The 20,013-nt window shown below is 37.9% G+C and overlaps 1 pseudogene; it reads right to left on the bottom strand.

The window, feature by feature from the left end:
- Positions 1-2,070: 2,070 nt before the first annotated feature.
- LOC103973890 (SNF1-related protein kinase regulatory subunit beta-2-like) lies at positions 2,071-3,638 on the bottom strand (annotated as a pseudogene).
- Positions 3,639-20,013: the final 16,375 nt, after the last annotated feature.

The following is a 20,013-nucleotide window of genomic DNA, read 5'->3' as shown; positions in this document are numbered from 1 at the left end:
AACAGGAGACGAAAACCGCGGGAAGAAGCTGCACCACACCAAGCCTCTCCTCCCCCTCCCGCTTCGTCCGGCCATATGGCGGCTTACCATGCACGTCCCTTTATTGCCTGCATCTTTTCCAATGCACCTTCCACCAAGGTCTATCATCAGCTCCGATGCTTCACATTACCGATGCTTTCACCTCATACATTACTCTTAAATAAGACCTGACACTGCTTTAGCCTTTGTGTCCACCGACTTATTACCCAGTGACGTTCCATAACTGTGTTATATAGGAAGTCAAACAGCCATGCTGGAGCCTGGAGGTGTTTTGCGACGCTGCACTGCACCGCACCCATGACCAATCTTTTTACGTATCTTCAGACACAGGGCCCCGCGGTCAAAGCCACAGCATCAACTCCCCTACTACTCGCAAAGGAGTCTGTATCTCTTCCTCGTAAACCGAAGGGCATCAACTCCCCTACGACTCCCAAAGGAGACGCCTGTCGACGCCACCTATGGATGATCCAAGGTGATATGTTCGCATCCTTGATGGAGCCCGAACGCCCGTGCAATCACATTCTCCGCCTCACGTTGTAACCCTCCCTCCTCGGGGACGTTATACGATGTTGACCACACCGACCCCTCGTTCATAACCAACAGGAGTCGCCACCGTCGCCAAATGGATTGGAAGCTATCCAACAACCTCCATAAATGCAAGGTACCATGGAATCTTATATAAGAGGTACCACCCAACGTTTCGTGATATCACCGAGGTGGCTCTTCTCGCAGTTCTTCTTTGCTTTCGCCGATCCGTTACCTGAGTTCTCATGGCCTGCTTCCACGGTTTGGTTGCGCGCCGTCTGGCCGCCGCATTCCTAAGTTTCGTTTTCATCTCCTCCTTGCTTCAGCACGGTAAGCCGTTCTCACCCATTGCACTTTTTCGACTTCTCCTTACTAATACTGACGTGCATGCTCCTTTGCTCAGGGGAACTCGACCTCATGGGTGAAGCCGTCCAGCTCCCCTCTATGGACCTGACAGCTCAATCGAGGAAGCTCCTTGGAATGGGTATGATCAGTCACTGATCATCGAACCATATAAATACGCGTGTTGTTACACATGTATTTCTTTGTCAGAGGTGAATGTGACTACTACTGGACGCGGGTTCGTCGGAGGGGTGGCAAATGTGGGAAAAATGATGGAGATGACCGGAGAGGAGGTGTGCTCTAAAGACGTCATCGTCGTGCACCAGGAAGCGACCCCACCGCTGCCGAGCGGGATTCCGACGTACACGGTGCAGGTCCTGAACACGTGCCCTTTAGGCTGCGCTGTGTCAGGCATACACTTGAGCTGTGGCTGGTACAGTTCTGCCCGCCTCGTCGATCCCCGCATCTTCCGCCGTTTGAGTTACAATGACTGTCTCGTCAACGACGGTGCCTCCCTCCCTGCCGGGGACAGCATTTCTTTCCAGTACGCCAACAGCTTCCGTTACCCCCTCTCCGTCTCCTCCGTCACTTGCTGACTTTCTCTCTGCACCACGGTAACGTCGTAAAGCTCACATGCATCCTGCTTTACATGTCGTTGGTGATGCTTGTGTGCTTGCCTTCTCGGTGATAGCTTAGGATATAAGAATGGTAGGAATGTTTTGTGTATCGCTTGTTCTTGCTTTGTGTATGTTAATTATGTGAGCGTCACGTATCTGAAGCATTGGTGCTAGCGTTGCCAATGAAGTTTCTTCTTTCTAATAAATGGATTGCATGTTTGTGTTTCATTATGTGGAAGATGGAACGGAGGTTTTTGTGATTTAATCTTTTCTAAAGATTCGTCACTTGAGAATGTAATGGTGTAATAATTTATGGCATCTCAAACTGATAATGGCTGTAAATATGTATGCATCTCGAACTGGTGGGTTGATTTGCTAGCCCATTCATGCTGCTTGTGGAGGAAGAAGAATTAGACCATGTACTAATATCTTTTCCCATAACCATTAAATTAAGTAAATATGTCAAGTTTATTTATGATCATGGATTATAGCGGCTCCACTCGAAGCCTATCGTGTGGAGGTGTGTCTCGGTTACACTGCAACTGTGTTATCTACACTTCACCTTGCCAAGTAAGGACTTGTAGAGCGTCACCGTAACATACTTAGGAGAGAAACCTGTGTGTTTTGCCGAGTGCCGCAACAGGCTAACCTCTCGTTGCCTTCTAAATGTAAAGATGGTCCAGCACTTCATGGGGAGGCCTAGAAGAGGAGCAATTCATAGTCGCCGTTTGTGTATTTTGAATTGTAAGTTGTAGCTGTGGAAGTAACAGTGGTGGCTCCTTGTTGTGTTCCTCTGAACCAAGGGGCCAGTTGCTGTAACTCGGCTCTGGGGAACGGGGCACCTCAAAACCAGCAACACCTCCGAATTCCTCAGTAACAAATGCCTGCGTCCGAAGGACCGGGTCTCTTTAAACAATATGCTTCTACGGTGAGCCAAATGATAAATGAGAACTTTAAAGGTTCAACAGCTACCTTCAGTTCTAAAATGATATGGGCATTCCCCATATGTCATCTGCCCAGGTTACCTCGAGAGCTTATCTCCAATCCTCATCATGAATGAATCTGTAGTGGTAGTAACCTGAAGGTAGTTCTATCTTGACTGTAAAATCCTTTTCTGATCTTTGCATGGGTGTCCTGCAACAACACAATACAACCTCTTTTCTGCTACATGCTGGGATTAAAATTAGACTTGATGAGATGGGAGCTAATTCTACTACTTTGTCTTCCAGTTATCCCAAGATCCTTGCACAAAGACTTCCTTGCCGCCATGACTCCAGGTGATCATTGTCGGAATTCCTGGGTAGAGGACATCCCCATACCATGAGGAGTTTGGCATCCATGCATCACTTGGTGGATGCATCTCCTCGTGTCTTTGCAATGGAAACATGCGAATCTGGAAAGCAAAATGGAAGATGCTATACCATGTTTAACATATGGATAGAGTTAACGATATGCTGCAGCTGGAGAATTACACTGCAAACTCTTTCTTGCAACAAGAAAATGCAAAATAATTGATGATCACTTCCATGTCTAATTATGCAAAATATTTTCCTAATGGAAAAATTAGCTAATTCCTATAAGAATTGGCAAATGAACCAATATAAAGACACCTGAATGGTTGCTCATAATTGAGCTCAAATAAGCGTTGTCTCGAAAAACAATGTTTATTGCACGGCAAAGTAATGTATCGAATAGAGGAGGAAGAAGAAAAAGTGAACCTTGTTTTTTTTGAAAAAATGATATATTACTTGAGCATCACAAACACAAAAGGAGCTCTACAGATCAGAACGTAAAAAATGATACAACTTGCGCGGGTCACTCCTCTCCCCGAAAAGAGGTAGACCTAATTATCCTATTATATCATGTTAACCAGTTTACAGCTCATTCTCCTCTCTATACACTATATAGGAATCAAAAGAAGTCAATACATGCCAAATACCTATAATTATATTTCTAAAAGATGAAGAAAACCCGAGGAGTGAAGAGCAGAGGCGACTGAGGTTTCACTCGGGGTGTCGGTGGACGGCTCTGCCCCATCAGATCCTGTGATCCTTGATGAGAATAAGGACTTCCTCCCTGACCATCCTCTTCATCTTCCCTGCTTATATTCCCCATTGTGAAGGACAAAAGAAGAGTTAACTGTGGTTTCGAAAGTAAAGGTTGGATTTTGAGCACCCAACCATATAAATCAACACCGCTGCCTCTCACAAAATCCAAATACTATTCTTCTTCTATTTGGTTTGATCTTGGGCTAGTAATACCTTATTATTACTATGAGAAAGTATTATACTTGTGATCTTCTCTTTTTTCACAAGGTATAAGAGCTACAAAAGTGGTAATCTTTCTTTTTAAGATCTTCGTAGTGAAGAAGATAATATTTTTTTACTATGAAATATTATAGTTGAATTAGTGGATTTGGTATTCAACTTCTTAATCAGTCTAACTATAAGATACGAAAGTCTTATCTTATGGGGGAAGATATATGAGATGTGGTTGGTGACAATGCAACAACAGCACCACCGGATTGTAGATGAAGATGTCATGAAGAGATGGAGGACTTTAAATGCAAAGGTTGAATTTATATTAAAAAAATTATTTCTCATAATCTCTTTGAACACATTATTAATTGCAAATCAGCTTCAGAGATTTGGATCATCCCTGATGCATTACTCGATAAAAAGAATATGGCTCAACTTTGGTATTTGGAGAATAATTTAACAAATACTATTAAAGGTAATCTCTCGATTTTTTGATATTTTTTAGAGATATCACTCTTAGATCCAGATGAGTCCATTTTTGATGCACAAATAAAACATTATATTATTCGTGATCTTCAAAAAGAATATATTTCTTATGTTACATCTATGCAGGGATGGGTTCAAAAACTATTCTTAGTGGAGTTGGAAAATCTTCTTGCTTCTTAAGAATACCTAGCTTGTCAATGTTAGGATCGGCACTAATAGGGGGAGGGGGGAGGGTGGCGAGGGGGGGAATTAGTATAGCGGATAAAATTTATTGGTTCAAACTTTCTCGTTTGATTAAAACCGATTTCAGAAAGATAACTTGAAATCTCATTCGTAAGCATAGTGAAAGTAGTAAACAGGTAAGGCAGTTTGTAGTAAAGATAAATTACAAGAATGGAAATGTGAGTTTTATAATGGTTCGATCATCATGACCTACATCCACTCTGCCAATTCCTCTTTCGTCGGGGCCACCGGCATCCATTAACGATCTTCCTTTAATAGGCAAATATCAACTACCCTTACAACTCGATTCTCCTTTTGACAAGCTCAGGAGAGAACCTTTACAACCCCCATAACCTCTTCTCTTAAACTTCACTAACACTTAGAGTTTGAGAGGAGTTCACACAAGATTACAACAATGTATTCTTTTCTTTTTGCTCTCAATTCTTGTGTTTTTTTAACCAGGGATGAGAGGGATATTTATAGGCCTAAAGTGGATTCAAACTTAGAGCCTAAAAGTGTCTCATCCCCGATTTTTGGGGTATTAGCGGTATCACCACCTGTGTTGGGCGGTACCTGTTAGGATCGAAGCGACACTAAGAGGGGGGGGGGGGGGGGGGGGTGAATTAGTGCAGCGGGTTAAAACGTTGGTTTCGACAAATCTTTCGTACGATAAAAATAGAACTTGAAAAGCTTAACTTGAACGTGTGTTCGTAAAGGTGTGCAGCAAAGGTAATGAGGAAATAAAGCACGTAAGAAGGTTTGCAGAAATGTAAATAGCAATAAGAAAGTGTAAACCAGAGATCACGCCGATTTTAAAGTGGTTCGGTCAAATGACCTACATCCACTTGCGAGGCCCTCTTCGATGAGGCTCCCACCTTTCACTAGCAAATCTCTTGAAGGGGAATGACAAATACCCCTCTTACAACCTTTTACAACCAGTTCACACTCTTACAACTTTTCACAAGAAAGAAGGAGGTGAACACTCTAGCAAATTGAAAACAAGACTTGCTAAGACTTTTCTAAGACCTTTTTCTCAATCTTTGCTTTTCAAAAAGTTCTTCTCTCAGCTGAGAATTGAGGGGTATTTATAGGCCTCAAGAGGATTTAAATTTAGGCTCCAAAATTTGAATTCTCTTTGGTTCCCGATGCTAGCGGTGCCATCGCCTGTCAGTGTCTAACACTAACAGTGTACTGGCGGTGCCACCGCCCAGCCAAGCGGTGCCACTGCCTGGCTTTTGGGTGCTGGGCGATGCCACCGCCAGACCCTTTTGTTCACTGGTTGGGCTTTAAATTTAGCCCAAACCAAGTCTAATTTTGGGCCCAATTGGCCCCTAACCAGGATATATGATTATCTTTTAATCCTAATCCTAATTACATGTGAACTACATAACTAAAAACATCCCAAGCAAGTTTTCAACCGCGAACGTCGAGTCTTGTTCCGGCGAGCTTTCCGACGAACTTCCGGCAGACTTCCGATATGCCCTCGGATTTCTTCCGATGGACTCCCAACAAGCTCTCGATCTTGTGATGACTTCAACGAGTAGCCGAGCCTTCTCGGTGATCTCCACAAACCTCCAACGATCTCTTCGGCGAACTTCCGAAAATTCCGACAGGTTCCTGATTTCTTCTCGGTTGGTTCCGGTAACATCTCCGACGATTCTTCGGACTCTTAAACGTCCATCGAACTTGACTCCGGTATTCTTGCTTTATATTTTCTGGTTATCATAGTTAATCCTGCACACTTAACTCAACAATATGGATTAGATCAATTAACCCATCAATTGATTTTATCATCAAAATCCGAGATTCAACAATCTCCCCCTTTTTGATGATGACAATCAATTGATGACGGAGTTAAACATAACTCCCCCTATCTATATGCCATATTATAAGAAGATAAAAACACTTAAATTTCATCCCATTGAATTCAAGCATAAACCGATAAGTTCTAACCGTTGAAGTTATTGTTATTCTCATTAAGCATAAGTAAATACGAAACTTCGATGAAAATCATTTTCAAGTCGAATGATAAGAGACAATTTTTATTACGACGGGAGATAAAGATTTTCAACATGAATTTCATGATATAAATGTAAGGCGTGATTTCATATGATCAACCAATCTAAAAACTTATGATATACGTAAGGATTTTGTACGGTATATAAGATAATTATATTATACAAGCTATTGTAATTCATATAAGTCATGTTATTGATGCGCATAAGACATTTTCATTAAGTCATGCTATCGAAACGGTATAAGTCATCACTTAGTCATTACTTCTCCCCCTTTGTCATCAACAAAAAGGGAATGAGACTTGAAGCACATAATTTGTAATTATAACATCAGGAATTCAGCATTGATCATACAAAAATTCATCATTCAAAATTAAGTATGCTAAAATATTTACGCAGAGTTCATCTTAAAGGAAAATTCAGCATCCATCCATTTTATCAAATCTCTTCTTTCTATAAATAACAAAAATTATAGGTGTACAAAGAAGAGATTGTGATTAAAAAAAAATTTCAAGTAGTAACTCCAATAAGTCAAGATCATAATTCGAATACAAACTCATTCAAATTCAAATCATCAACTTGAAACTCATAATCAAGCCATCAAAATCAATTTCGAGATTCACAAAATATCATAAAATCTTGATCAAATGGGAGAGGTGTTTGACTCAAGATAGGATAAGGTAATTTAACATGTTATTTACAATCGAAAGAGAAGGATCAAATCCACCGAGGAACAGAGAGAGGATGAAAAACTTTACGGAAACTCCATTCAAATAAGTTTATTCTTAGGAACAATTTAACATACCTAATTCCCTTCTAATGAATTCAAATTGGTCTTCATTCAACGCTTTTGTAAATATATCCGCTAATTGATGCTTTGTGTCAATAAATTCTAGAACAACATTATTGTTAAGGACATGATCGCGTATGAAATGATGCCTAACATCGATGTGCTTAGTTCTAGAGTGCTGAATTAGATTTTTAGTAAGACATATGGCACTAGTATTATCACATTTTATGGGAATATTTTTTAAGTGAATTCCATAATCTTCTAATGTATTTTTCATCCAAACAACTTGTGCACAGCATATACTTGCAGCAATGTATTCGGCTTCCACCGTAGATAGTGCAACTGAATTTTGCTTCTTGGAAGTCCAAGAGACAAGTGCATGTCCTAAAAATTGGCATGTTCCAGATGTACTTTTTCTATCTATCCTGCATCCATCAAAATCGACATCTACATAAGCTATTAAATCGAATTTATCAGATTTTGGATACCACAATCCTAAGTTTAGAGTTCCTTTAAGATATCTAAATATTCTTTTAATGCTCTTAAGATGAGATAATTTAGGATTGGATTGAAATCTAGCGTAAAGTCCTACACGAAACATAATATCCGGTCTAGTCGCGGTGAGGTAGAGTAGACTACCTATCATTTCCTATGTTTTTTGATCGAAATTTTCACTATTTTCATCCAAATCTAACTTAGTCGAAGTACTCATCGGGGTGTTTGTTGCTTTTGAATTATCCATGTTAAATTATTTTAACAATTCTAATGTATATTTAGATTGGTTAAGAAATATACCATCACTAAGTTGTTTGATTTGTAATCCTTAAAAGAAAGTTAATTCACCCATTAAACTCATTTCAAATTCATGACTCATACATTTGGCAAATGATTCACATAGTAATTCATCCGAAGAGCCAAAAATAATATCGTCAACATAAATTTGCACAATAAGAAAATTATCTTCAAAGTGTTTGATAAACAATGTAGTATCAACCTTGCCTTTGGTAAAATTATTTGAAATAAGAAAGGAACTAAGCCTTTCGTACCAAGCTCTAGGAGCTTGTTTCAAACCATAGAGAGCCTTAGTCAATTTGAATACATGATTAGGTAGAAGTGAATTTTCAAATCCGGGAGGTTGTTCAACATATACTTCTTCCGAAATAAAACCATTCAAGAAGGCACTTTTGACGTCCATTTGAAATAGTTTAAAGTTATTACTACTAGCATAGGCAAGGAGCATCCTTATAGCTTCTAATCGAGCCACGGAAGAGAAGGTTTCTTCGTAATCGATACCTTCTTCTTGGTTAAAACTTTTGGCCACTAATTTAGCCTTGTTTCTAACCACGATACCATTTTCGTCTTGCTTGTTTCTAAAGACCCATTTAGTACCAATGACTAAATGGTCACTAGGTCTAGGAACAAGTTTCCATACCTTATTCCTCTCAAATTGATTCAATTCCTCTTGCATTGCAATAACCCAAAAATCATCTTTTAAGGCCTCGTCAATGCATTTAGGTTCGATTTGAGAAAGGAAGGCGGCGTTAGCACAAAAATTCTTGAAAGAGGAACGAGTTTGAACCCCTTTTGATGTATCTCCTATAATTAGCTCCTTTAGATGAGCATCTATATACTTCCATTCCTTGGGTAACGAAATTTCGGAAGAAGGTGCATCCAAGTTACTATTTTGAGAAGGGGGTTCATTTAAATTCAAATTATCAAAACCAAGATCATCATCAAAATCATTTTTCTTTAAATCAAAATTTTCATTAAAAACTACATGAATAGATTCTTCTATTACTAAGGTCCTTTTGTTAAAAACCCGAAAAGCCTTATAAACAAAAGAGTAACCAAGAAAGATGCCTTCATCGAATTTAGCATCAAATTTTCCTAAGGCATCCCTTTCATTCAAAATAAAGCATTTACAACCGAAAACTTTAAAATAGGAAATATTTGGTTTTTTGTTATTCCATAATTCATAGGGAGTTTTTGATAGGGATGATCTTATTAGAACCCTATTCATGATGTAACAAGTCGTATTCACGGCTTCGGCCCAAAAATACTTAGGTAGACTATGTTCATTTAACATCGTTCTTGCCATTTCTTATAGGTTTCTATTTTTTCTTTCAACTACTCCATTTTGTTGAGGATTCCTCGGAGTGGAGAAGTTCAACAATCTCCGTCATCAACTGATTTTATCATCAAAATTCGAGATTCAACAATCTCCCTCTTTTTGATGATGACAATCAATTGATGACGGAGTTAAACATAACTCCCCCTATCTATATGTCATATTATGAGAAGATAGAAACACTTGAATTTCATCCCATGAAATCAAGCATAAACCGATAAGTTCTAACCATTGAACTTATCATTATTCTCATTAAGCATAAGTAAATACAAAACTTCGATGAAAATCACTTTCAAGTCAAATGATAAGGGACGATTTTTACTATGATAGGAGATAAAGATTTTCAACATGAATTTCATGATATAAATGTAAGGCATGATTTCAATATGATCAACCAATCTTACGATATTCTCAAGGATTTTGTAAGGCATATAAGACATTCGTATCACACAAGCTTTTGTAATTCATATAAGTCATGCTATCAAAATGATACAAGTCATCACTTTTCTCCCCCTTTATCATCAACAAAAAGGAAATGAGACTTGAAGCATACAATTTGTGATCAGAAAATCATTAGAGAAAGAATTCAGCATCAAGTTTAATTATATAAAATTGATCATTCAAATTTGCTAAAAATATTTATCCAGAATTTATTAAAAAAAATCAGCATTCATCCAGAAAAAAAAAATCAGCATTCATTCAGAAAAAGAACCAGCATATATCCAGAATTTTAAAAATACATTTAAAAAAAAGGTTTAGTTTTCATTCAAAAGATGACAAACTTCGAACTTGATATTAAGAGTAAACAAAACAGAATAAAAAGATACATCAATTAATCCTTAGGAGGCAATCCATAGTGCTGATACATGACATCGATTTTTTGATTCATTTGTCGTAGTTCCTTCAAAATTTCAATTTGCTGGATTTGAATTTGTTCTTGCTGCGATTTGAGTTGGTCTTGTTGGAATTTGATCTGAGACAATTCTGCCATAATGATTCCTTCAGAGGATGAAACAGGAGCTGAAGGTGCTGCGCCAAAGGGACTAGGAGGAGGAGATTCATTTCCCCTAAAGATTGGTGTTTCTGGGTGTTCTACTGGTGGAGGAATAGGATCAGTCCTTCTAGGTTGCCTTACCTATATACCATTGTTAAGTGTGCACCTAAGTCTTTTCAGTAGATTTCTATTGATGATGTTATATCTATCACTTTGAATTGTTTCTTCATCGGGTGGGATACAAATGTCATGGGCAAGAAGAAATCTAGTGATTAACCCCCCATATGGCAACATAGTATCTTTAGCTATAATATCCTACATATGTTGCCGGATTGAGTATCCAAAACAGTTATGTTGACCGGTCATAATCCAATATATGGTGTTTATCTCTATTTGACTCATTTCATCAAGATGAAATTGCTTAGGGAATAGTATGCTTGTTATTATATGATGAAGAATTTTAGAGTTAAAGGGTAGTAAGTGTTCACAACTCTTGGGTATTATTCTGAGGTCTGTGTTTGCAAAAATAGTTTCGACAGCTTCGGTGTAAGTTGCTCAGATTATATTAACATCCCATTTACCTCTAAAATAGCAGCCCTTATCTTTTTTAGTGATTCCAATTAGTTCATAAATAGTACTATCAAAAATCCTAATTTGTTTTCCTAGAAGATAAGTGCTTAGGCTATCGTCATCTGCCCATAAGTTTGCATAAAAGAGCCTCACTAACCTAGGATAAATTGGTTCATCTATTTGTAGGAGAGGTAGGGCCTCTAGATGAGCAAACCACCTAATGGGTTCTAAGTTTCCTAGTTCATTGAGATCAACGTGTTTACCCTTATAGATACATCTTGTTTCAAATTTTGGAAACCTAAGGGCCTCTTCTTTGGATCTAAAAAGATCGTGGTCATATGAATCTCCTTCAATCCTTTTCCCTTTTGATCTCTTAGGAGCCATTATCTAGACAAGATGATAGAAAAAAAAAAATGAAATTGTAATGAGTAGGTAAAACAAGAAGATGAAGGAAAGATTTTACCTTATGGAGTGTTTCTTGGAGGATGGAGAGCTTGGACCAATAAGAATCCCTCTCCAAGACTTCTAGAGGTTAGAATGAGAGTTAGGAAGGGTTTTGGGAGAGTCTGAGGGAGGCCTTCATGGGTTGGGGGCGGTGTCACCACCGGCCCTAACCCTTAGGTATTTAAAGGGTGTCTCGGGTGGTGCCACCACCAAACCGAGCGGTGCCATCGCCTGGCGCCCGAGCGCTCAGGCGGTGCTACCGCTGGTTCTGGCGGTGCCACCGCTGGCGTGCTGTGGAAGAAGGGAAAAAAAAAAACTTTTCTTCCCCCTTTTGTTTTTCATAGATGTTTGACTCAAGATAGGTTAAGATAATGAGTTGTACTTCAATATGTCATTTTGAATCGAAGGAGAATGATGAAGTCAAATCCATAGAAGAACGGAAAAGGATGAGACATTTTTCGGAAAATATATTCAAAGAAGCTTATTTTCAGGGATAAATCAACATGCCTAGTTCCCTTCTAATGAATTCAAATTGATCTTCATTTAAGGCTTTTGTAAAAATATCTGTCAAATGGTGCTTTGTGTCAATAAATTCTAAAACAACATTATTGTTAAGGACATGATCGCGTATGAAATGATGCCTAATATCGATATGCTTAGTTCTAGGGTGCTAAATTGGATTTTTGGTAAGACATATGGCACTAGTATTATCACGTTTTATGGGAACGTTTTTGAAGTGAATTCCATAGTCTTCTAATGTATTTTTCATCCAAACAACTTGTGCACAGCATGCACTTGCAGCAATGTATTCGGCTTCCACCGTAAATAGTGCAACTGAATTTTGTTTATTGGAGGTCCAAGAAACTAGTGCATATCCTAAAAATTGGCATGTTCCGGATGTACTTTTTCTATCTATCCTGCATCCGCCAAAATCGTCAGCTGCATAAGCTATTAAATTGAATTTTTCAGATTTTGGATACCACAATCCTAAATTTGGAGTTCCTTTAAGATACCTAAATATTCTTTTAACACTCTTAAGATGAGATAATTTAGGATTAGATTGAAACCTAACGCAAAGTCCTACACTAAACATAATATCCGGTCTAGTCACGGTGAGGTAGAGTAGACTACTTATCATTCCCCTATATGTTTTTTGATCAAAATTTTCACTATTTTCATCCATATCTAACTTAGTTGAAGTACTCATAGGGGTGCTTATTTCTTTTGAATTATCCATGTTAAATCATTTTAACAATTCTAATGTATATTTAGATTGGTTAAGAAATATATCATCACTAAGTTGTTTGATTTGTAATCCTAAAAAGAAAGTTAATTCACCCATTAAACTCATTTCAAATTTATGACTCATACATTTGGCAAATGATTCACATAGTGATTCATCCGAAGAGCCAAAAATAATATCGTCAACATAAATTTGCACAATAAGAAAATAATCTTCAAAGTGTTTGATAAACAATGTAGTATCAACCTTGCCTTTGATAAAATTATTTGAAATAAGAAAGGAACTAAGCCTTTCGTACCAAGCTCTAGGAGCTTGTTTTAAACCATAGAGAGCCTTAGTCAATTTGAATACTTGATTAGGTAGAAGAGAATTTTCAAATCCGGGAGGTTGTTCAACATATACTTCTTCCGAAATAAAACCATTCAAGAAGGTACTTTTGACGTCCATTTGAAATAGTTTAAAGTTATTACTACTAGCATAGGCAAAGAGCATCCTTCTGGCTTCTAATCAAGCCACGGGAGCGAAGGTTTCTTCGTAGTCGATATCTTCTTCTTGGTTGAAACCTTTGGCCACTAATCTAGCCTTGTTTCTAACCACGGTACCATTTTCGTCTTGCTTGTTTCTAAAAACCCATTTAGTACCAAAGACTAAATGGTCACTAGGTCTAGGAACAAGCTTCCATACCTTATTCCTCTCAAATTGATTTAATTCCTCTTGCATTGCAATAACCCAAAAATCATCTTTTAAGGCCTCGTCAATGCATTTAGGTTCGATTTGAGAAAGGAAGGCGGTGTTAGCACAAAAATTCTTGAAAGAGGAACGAGTTTGAACCCCTTTTGATGTTTCTCCTATAATTAGCTCCTTTGGATGAGCATCTATATACTTCCATTCCTTGGGTAAGGAAATTTCGGAAGAAGGTGCATCCAAGTTACAATTTTGAGGAGGGGGTTCATTTAAGTTTAAATTATCAAAACCAAGATCATCATCAAAATTATTTTTCTTTAAATCAGAAATTTCATTAAAAACTACATGAATAGATTCTTCTATTACTAAGGTCCTTTTGTTAAAAACCCGAAAAGCTTTAGAAACGAAAGAGTAACCAAGAAAGATGCCTTCATTGGATTTAGCATCAAATTTTCCTTAGGCATCCCTTTCATTCAAAATAAAGCATTTACAACCGAAAACTTTAAAATAGGAAATATTTAGTTTTTTGTTATTCCATAATTCATAGGGAGTTTTTGATAGGGACGGTCTTATTAGAACCCTATTCATGATGTAGCAAGCCGTATTCACGGCTTCGGCCCAAAAATACTTGGATAGACTATGTTCATTTAACATCGTTCTTGCCATTTCTTATAGGTTTCTATTTTTTCTTTCAACTACTCCATTTTGTTGAGGATTCCTCGGAGTGGAGAAGTTGTGATTGTATCCATTAACTTCACAAAAATTTTGAAAGTCACGGTTTTGAAATTCGCCACCGTGATCACTACGAATTGATGAAATCATGAAGCCTTTTTCGTTTTGAGTGAGTTTACAAAATTTAGAGAAACACTTGAAACAATCACTTTTGTGAGCTAAGAAATAGGTCCAAGTGTATCTATTATAGTCATCCACAATTACAAACGCATATTTGCTTCCTCCTAGACTTGTCGTGTCAATTGGTCCAAATAAGTCCAAATGAATCAATTGTAATGGTCTAGTGGTGCTAATTTAAATTTTTGATTTGAAACTAGTTTTTATTTGTTTACCTAGTTGACATGCATCGCATACTTTGTCCTTAATAAACTTCATATTTGGAATTCCTCGTACTAATTCTCTAGATGAGATCTTAGATATTAGTTTCATGCTTGCATGGCTTAGTCTCCTATGCCAAAGCCAAGCATCATCATTTAAAGCGGAGAAGCACATTTCATTACTTAGTTCATCAAGGTTGATGGTGTAGACATTATTTTGTTTTAATGCAATCATAGTTATGTTATGGTTTGATTTTTCAATAATACACAGATTTGATTCAAATCTAACGATATAAACTTTATCGCATAATTGACTAACACTCAAGAGATTATGTTTCAATCCATCAACTAGTAAGACATCATCAATAGAAAATTTTAATTTGTTACCTATGGTTCCCTTGCCAATGATTTTGCCTTGGTTGTTTTCTCCGAAGGTGACGTACCCTTCTTCTTTGCTAGTGAGCATAGAGAAATGAGATGGATCTCCAGTCATATGTCTTGAGCATCCACTATCGAGATACCATCTCTTGCTCCTAGCTTGTGATGGTATATGTTTCTACGAGAAGGGATTATTTTTAGGTACCCATTTTCTTTTGGGTGCCTTCAAAACTGATTTGACTTGTTTATAGAATTGATCATAGTTCCTTTAGGAACCCAAATTAGTTTGTTCGGACTAATTTTCTTGAATGGACATTTATAAGTTTTATGTCCATATTTGCAACAAAAGTTACAATTGCTTTAGTGCCGAACATGTAAGACAAGGTCTTTAATGAAGGTGGTTGGATTTTGGTGAGGACTTCTCACAAATCCGATTCCACTTCTTTTAGGAACGTGACCCTTATTTGTAAGGATCATGTTCAAAGACTTACTACCAACCTCGAATTTCTTCAAGGTGTCCTTAAGTAGCAAGTTCTCCTTTTGGAGAGTTTCTAGATCATGGCATTTTATACATGGAGCTAAACTATCATGATATTCAGTCTTTAATTCATCGAAATTACAAGTGAGACTATCATGCTCCTTTTTTAGCAATTTATATTTTCTACTAATTGTCTTACATTCATCAAATAACTCATGGAAGGCATTTAATAATTCATGATATAGTAAATCTACATCAATTAAATCTGTTACCTCTTCTCCGATGGCCATTAGGGCGTAATGAGTAACTTGCTCGGTGTTGGACTCCTCTTCTTCGGACGTGCTTGAATCATCCCACGTTGCCTTGAGCGCCTTCTTCTTTGATGTTCTTTTTTTTGCTCGGGGACAATCGTTCTTGTAGTGTCCCAGTTTTTTGCACTCAAAGCAAATCACTTGGTCCTTCTTGTGTTCAAATTTATTTTTTGTATTATTTTTAAATTTGTTCTTTCTTAAATATTTTTTAAAATTTTGAGTTAAAAGTGCAATGTCATTGTCACTGTCCTCATCACTTGATGTTCCTTTCAAGTGATCTTCTTGTAATGTGAGTGTCATATCCTTCATGTTCTTTGGAAGGGGGTTCTCGAGCTCGTCATGAGCTTGACATGTCATTTCGTAGGTCATTAGAGACCCAATAAGTTCTTCAAGAGGGAATATTTTAAGGTCTTTGGCCTCTTGAATGGCCGTAACTTTTGGATCCCAACTTTTAGGGAGGGATCTTAAGATTTTAGTTACTAGTTCAAAGTTATTAAAATCTTTACAAAGAGCTTTGAGTCCATTGATGACATCCGTGAACCGGGTATATATGTCTCCGATGGACTCACTTGGTTTCATTCAGAAAAGTTCATAAGAGTGCACAAGGATGTTGATTTTGGACTCTTTCACTCGGCTAGTGCCTTCATGAGTGACCTCAAGAGTTCTCCAAATATCAAAAGCCGAATCATAAATTGAAACATGATTAAATTCATTTTTGTCTAGTGCACAAAACAAGGCATTCATTAAACCAAATATGAGAGTGAGCCTTGCTCTGATACCAATTGTTAGGATCGGAGCGGCACTAAGAGGGGGGGGTGAATTAGTGCAGCGGATTAAAATGTCGGTTTTGACAAATCTTTCGTACGATAAAAATCGAACTCGGAAGTGCTTAACTTGAACGCGTGTTCGTAAAGATATACAACAAAGGTAATGAGGAAATAAAGCACATAAGAAGGTTTGCTGTAATGTAAATAGCAATAATGAAATGCAAACCAGAGATCACGCCGATTTTAAAGTGGTTCGGTCAAATAACATACATCCACTTACGAGGCCCTCTTCGATGAGGCTCCCACCTTCCACTAGCAAATCTCTTGAAAGGGAAGGGTAAATACCCCTCTTACAACTCTTTACAAGCGGTTCACACTCTTACAAATTTTCAGCAAGAAAGAAGGAGGTGAACACTCTAGCAAATTGAAAACAAGACTTGCTAAGACTTTTCTAAGACCTTTCTCTCAATCAACTGCTTCTCAAAAAGTTGTAATCTCAGCTGAGAATTGAGGGGTATTTATAGGCCTCAAGAGGATTCAAATTTGGGCTTCAAAATTTGAATTCTCTTTGGTTCCCGATGCTGGCGGTGCCACCGCCTATCAGTGTTTGACACTGATAGTGTACTGGCGGTGCCACCGCCTGGCACTCGGGTGCTGGGTGGTTCCACCGCCCAGCCAAGCGGTGCCACCGCTTGGCTCTCGGGTGTTAGGCGGTGCCACCGCCCAGTCTGGCGGTGCCACTGCCAGACCCGTTTATTCACTGGTTGAGCTTTAAATTTAGCCCTAACCAAGTCTATTTTGGGCCCAGTTAGCCCCTAACCAGGATATAGGATTATCTTTTAATCCTAATCCTAATTACATGTGAACTACATAATTAAAAGCATCCCAAGCAAGTTTTCAACCGCGAACGTCGAGTCTTGTTCCGGCGAGCTTTCTGACTAACTTCCAACGGACTTCCAATATGCCCTCGGATTTCTACCGACGGACTCCCAACAAGCTCCCGATCTTGTGACGACTTCAACGAGTAGCCGAGCCTTCTCGATGATCTCCGCGAACCTCCGACGATCTCTTCGGCGAACTTCCGAAAATTTCGACAGGTTCCCGATTTCTTCTCGGTTGGTTCCGGCAGCATCTCCGACGATTCTTCGGACTCTTAAACGTCCATCGAACTTGACTCCGGTATTCTTGCTTTATGTTTTCTGGTTATCGTAGTTAATCCTGCACACTTAACTCAATAATATGGATTAGATCAATTAACCCATCAATTGATTTTATCATCAAAATCTGAGATTCAACAAGCCAAATATCTGATTCTTCCATAATTATTTTGCCTTTTTCCACGTAGTTAATCCTCAACACATGAATTAGATCATTAATTTATCAATTGATTTCATCATCAAAATCTAAGATTCAATAGTGTCTATCATAAACAAACCATTATGCACTGTTCCTCTCACCAATCTTCGTGGATTTGCAAGAATCTGTAACAAATTGTAGATGTGATAAGCACTATCGGTATCCAATATCTATGTGTTATCATAAGAGTCTGATAAATAGAGATTGATCATGAATGTACCTAAAGCTTCTCCAAGCTTCTTTTTCGTCCTCTCTACAAGGTACTCTTTGCAGTTCCTCTTCCAATACCTATCTTTACCGTAGTGGAAGCACCGGCCTTTGTCCTTTGCTAGGTCTTTCTTAGCAACCTTTGCTTTACCCGATCTGCCCTTGCTCTTCTTAAGGGACTTTCCTATCTTCATTTTCTTTCTAGTCTCACCAGTATAGAGAATTGGCTTCTCTTTCTTGATAGTGCTCTGTGCCTCCCTCAACATATTAAGGAACTTAGGGAGAGTTACCTCAAGCTTATTCATATTAAAATTCATTATGAATTATGAAAAGAAATCTGGTAGGGACCGAAGCACAGGATCCACACATAGGTTATCCTCTAGGACCATTCCTAGACCTGTGAGTTTCTCTATCCACTCAATCATCTTTAGGATATGGTTCTAAACCAGTGTTCTCTCAATCATCCTAGCATGAAAGAGACTCTTGGATATCTCATATCGCTGAGTTCTTCCCTGTTCCTCAAACAGTTTACGGACAAGTAGGAGAATGGATCTGGCATCCATCTTTTTATGTTGTCTCTATAACCCAGGAGTCATGGAGCCCAATATGTAACACTGAGCAAGAGTGGAGTCATCTATGTACTTTATGTAGTGAGTGATCTCATCCTCGCTTGCCCCTTCCTCGGGCATCACTATATTAAGGACGTATACTATTTTCTTCATCGTGAGAACAATTCTCAAGTTGTGGAGCCAATCCGTATAATTCGGACTAGTGAGGCGGTTGACATCAAATATGCCACGTAAGGGATTTGAAAGTGATATTTTTTTAAAATAAAGATGTAGCAAAAATAAATAACATGCAGTTTTTTTAAAAAAATAAACAAATAAGATATGAACTTTTATCTTAATCTACTCCCACTATTTTCTTGCAAAACATATAACTCCCTCCCGATCTCTAGTGGGGATCGAGATCTAATCGGTGTCTTAATATAATCTCGAGGGACTTGACTAATCACGCTAAGCCCGTAAAGGTAGGCAAGTCTTGCCAATCACAACTTCTTATAATTCTCGTTCTATTTGGCCTCCGAACCACCATGGTCTCGAGGGACTTGACCAACTATGATGTTTGGTTACGTCAATACCATCGTTATAAGATGAGTCTGATTTGATGATACACCCTCGAGGGACTCGATCAAGCATACCATGTCCTCAAGTCACTAGTGACATCTCTATATCATAGGTAAGATAGTAATTCACGATATAGGTGAGCCTCGAGGGACTCAACCAATTTAACCTATATTGAGAATCGGTCCCTACCTATAACGATGAAAGGCCACGTGAGTCAATCTAATTGTCTCATGTTTACCAACTTAATATTGTTAAGAGAGGGGATTTTGATTTGGTCTTCTAATATGACATGTCATATATATATATATATATATATATATATATATATATATATATATATGTATATATATATATATATATATATATATATATATGTATATATATATATATATATATATATGTATATATATATATATATATATATATATATATATATGTATATATATATATATATATACATCGCATGTAAATATATGAACATATCTAATAGGTGTATAAGCAATCACACATCACATGAGCAATCACACTAGATAATTAGAGACCACAGCCTAATGTGATCACTCACATCAAAATCTATATGTGCAATGATGCATCTCCATGCTGATAGAACCCTTACAGATTCTAAGCTTAGGGTTGATCTCTTTAGGGGATCAGCCTCCTTAGAACTCTATAGGGGTTCCTTCCTCCTGGTTGCTGCTCAAAGGCTGCTAAAAGGAATCATCTATTCATTAAGAAAAGAGGATAAATATATAGCTATTTACAGGGCTTCTAAATCTCAACTGCTAATAGAACTCCTACTCAAGACTCATACTTCTAACCAACTCTTAATAGGACTCATACTCAAGACTCCTACTTCTAACTAACTCCTAATGCTTCTTCTCTAAGAAGCAACCTCCAAACTAATCCTAACCTTAGCCAGCTTCTTCACCTCTTTAATAGGGGTCGGCTAGGTAGGTTTTACATGAATGCCTATTTCAATAAAA

This window comes from Musa acuminata, chromosome BXJ1-3 (assembly GCF_036884655.1).
Source record: "Musa acuminata AAA Group cultivar baxijiao chromosome BXJ1-3, Cavendish_Baxijiao_AAA, whole genome shotgun sequence".
In the NCBI taxonomy this organism is placed as follows: Eukaryota; Viridiplantae; Streptophyta; class Magnoliopsida; order Zingiberales; family Musaceae; genus Musa; species Musa acuminata.
The sequence above is the reverse complement of the archived record's forward strand: the minus strand, read 5'-3'. Positions and strand labels throughout refer to the sequence as shown.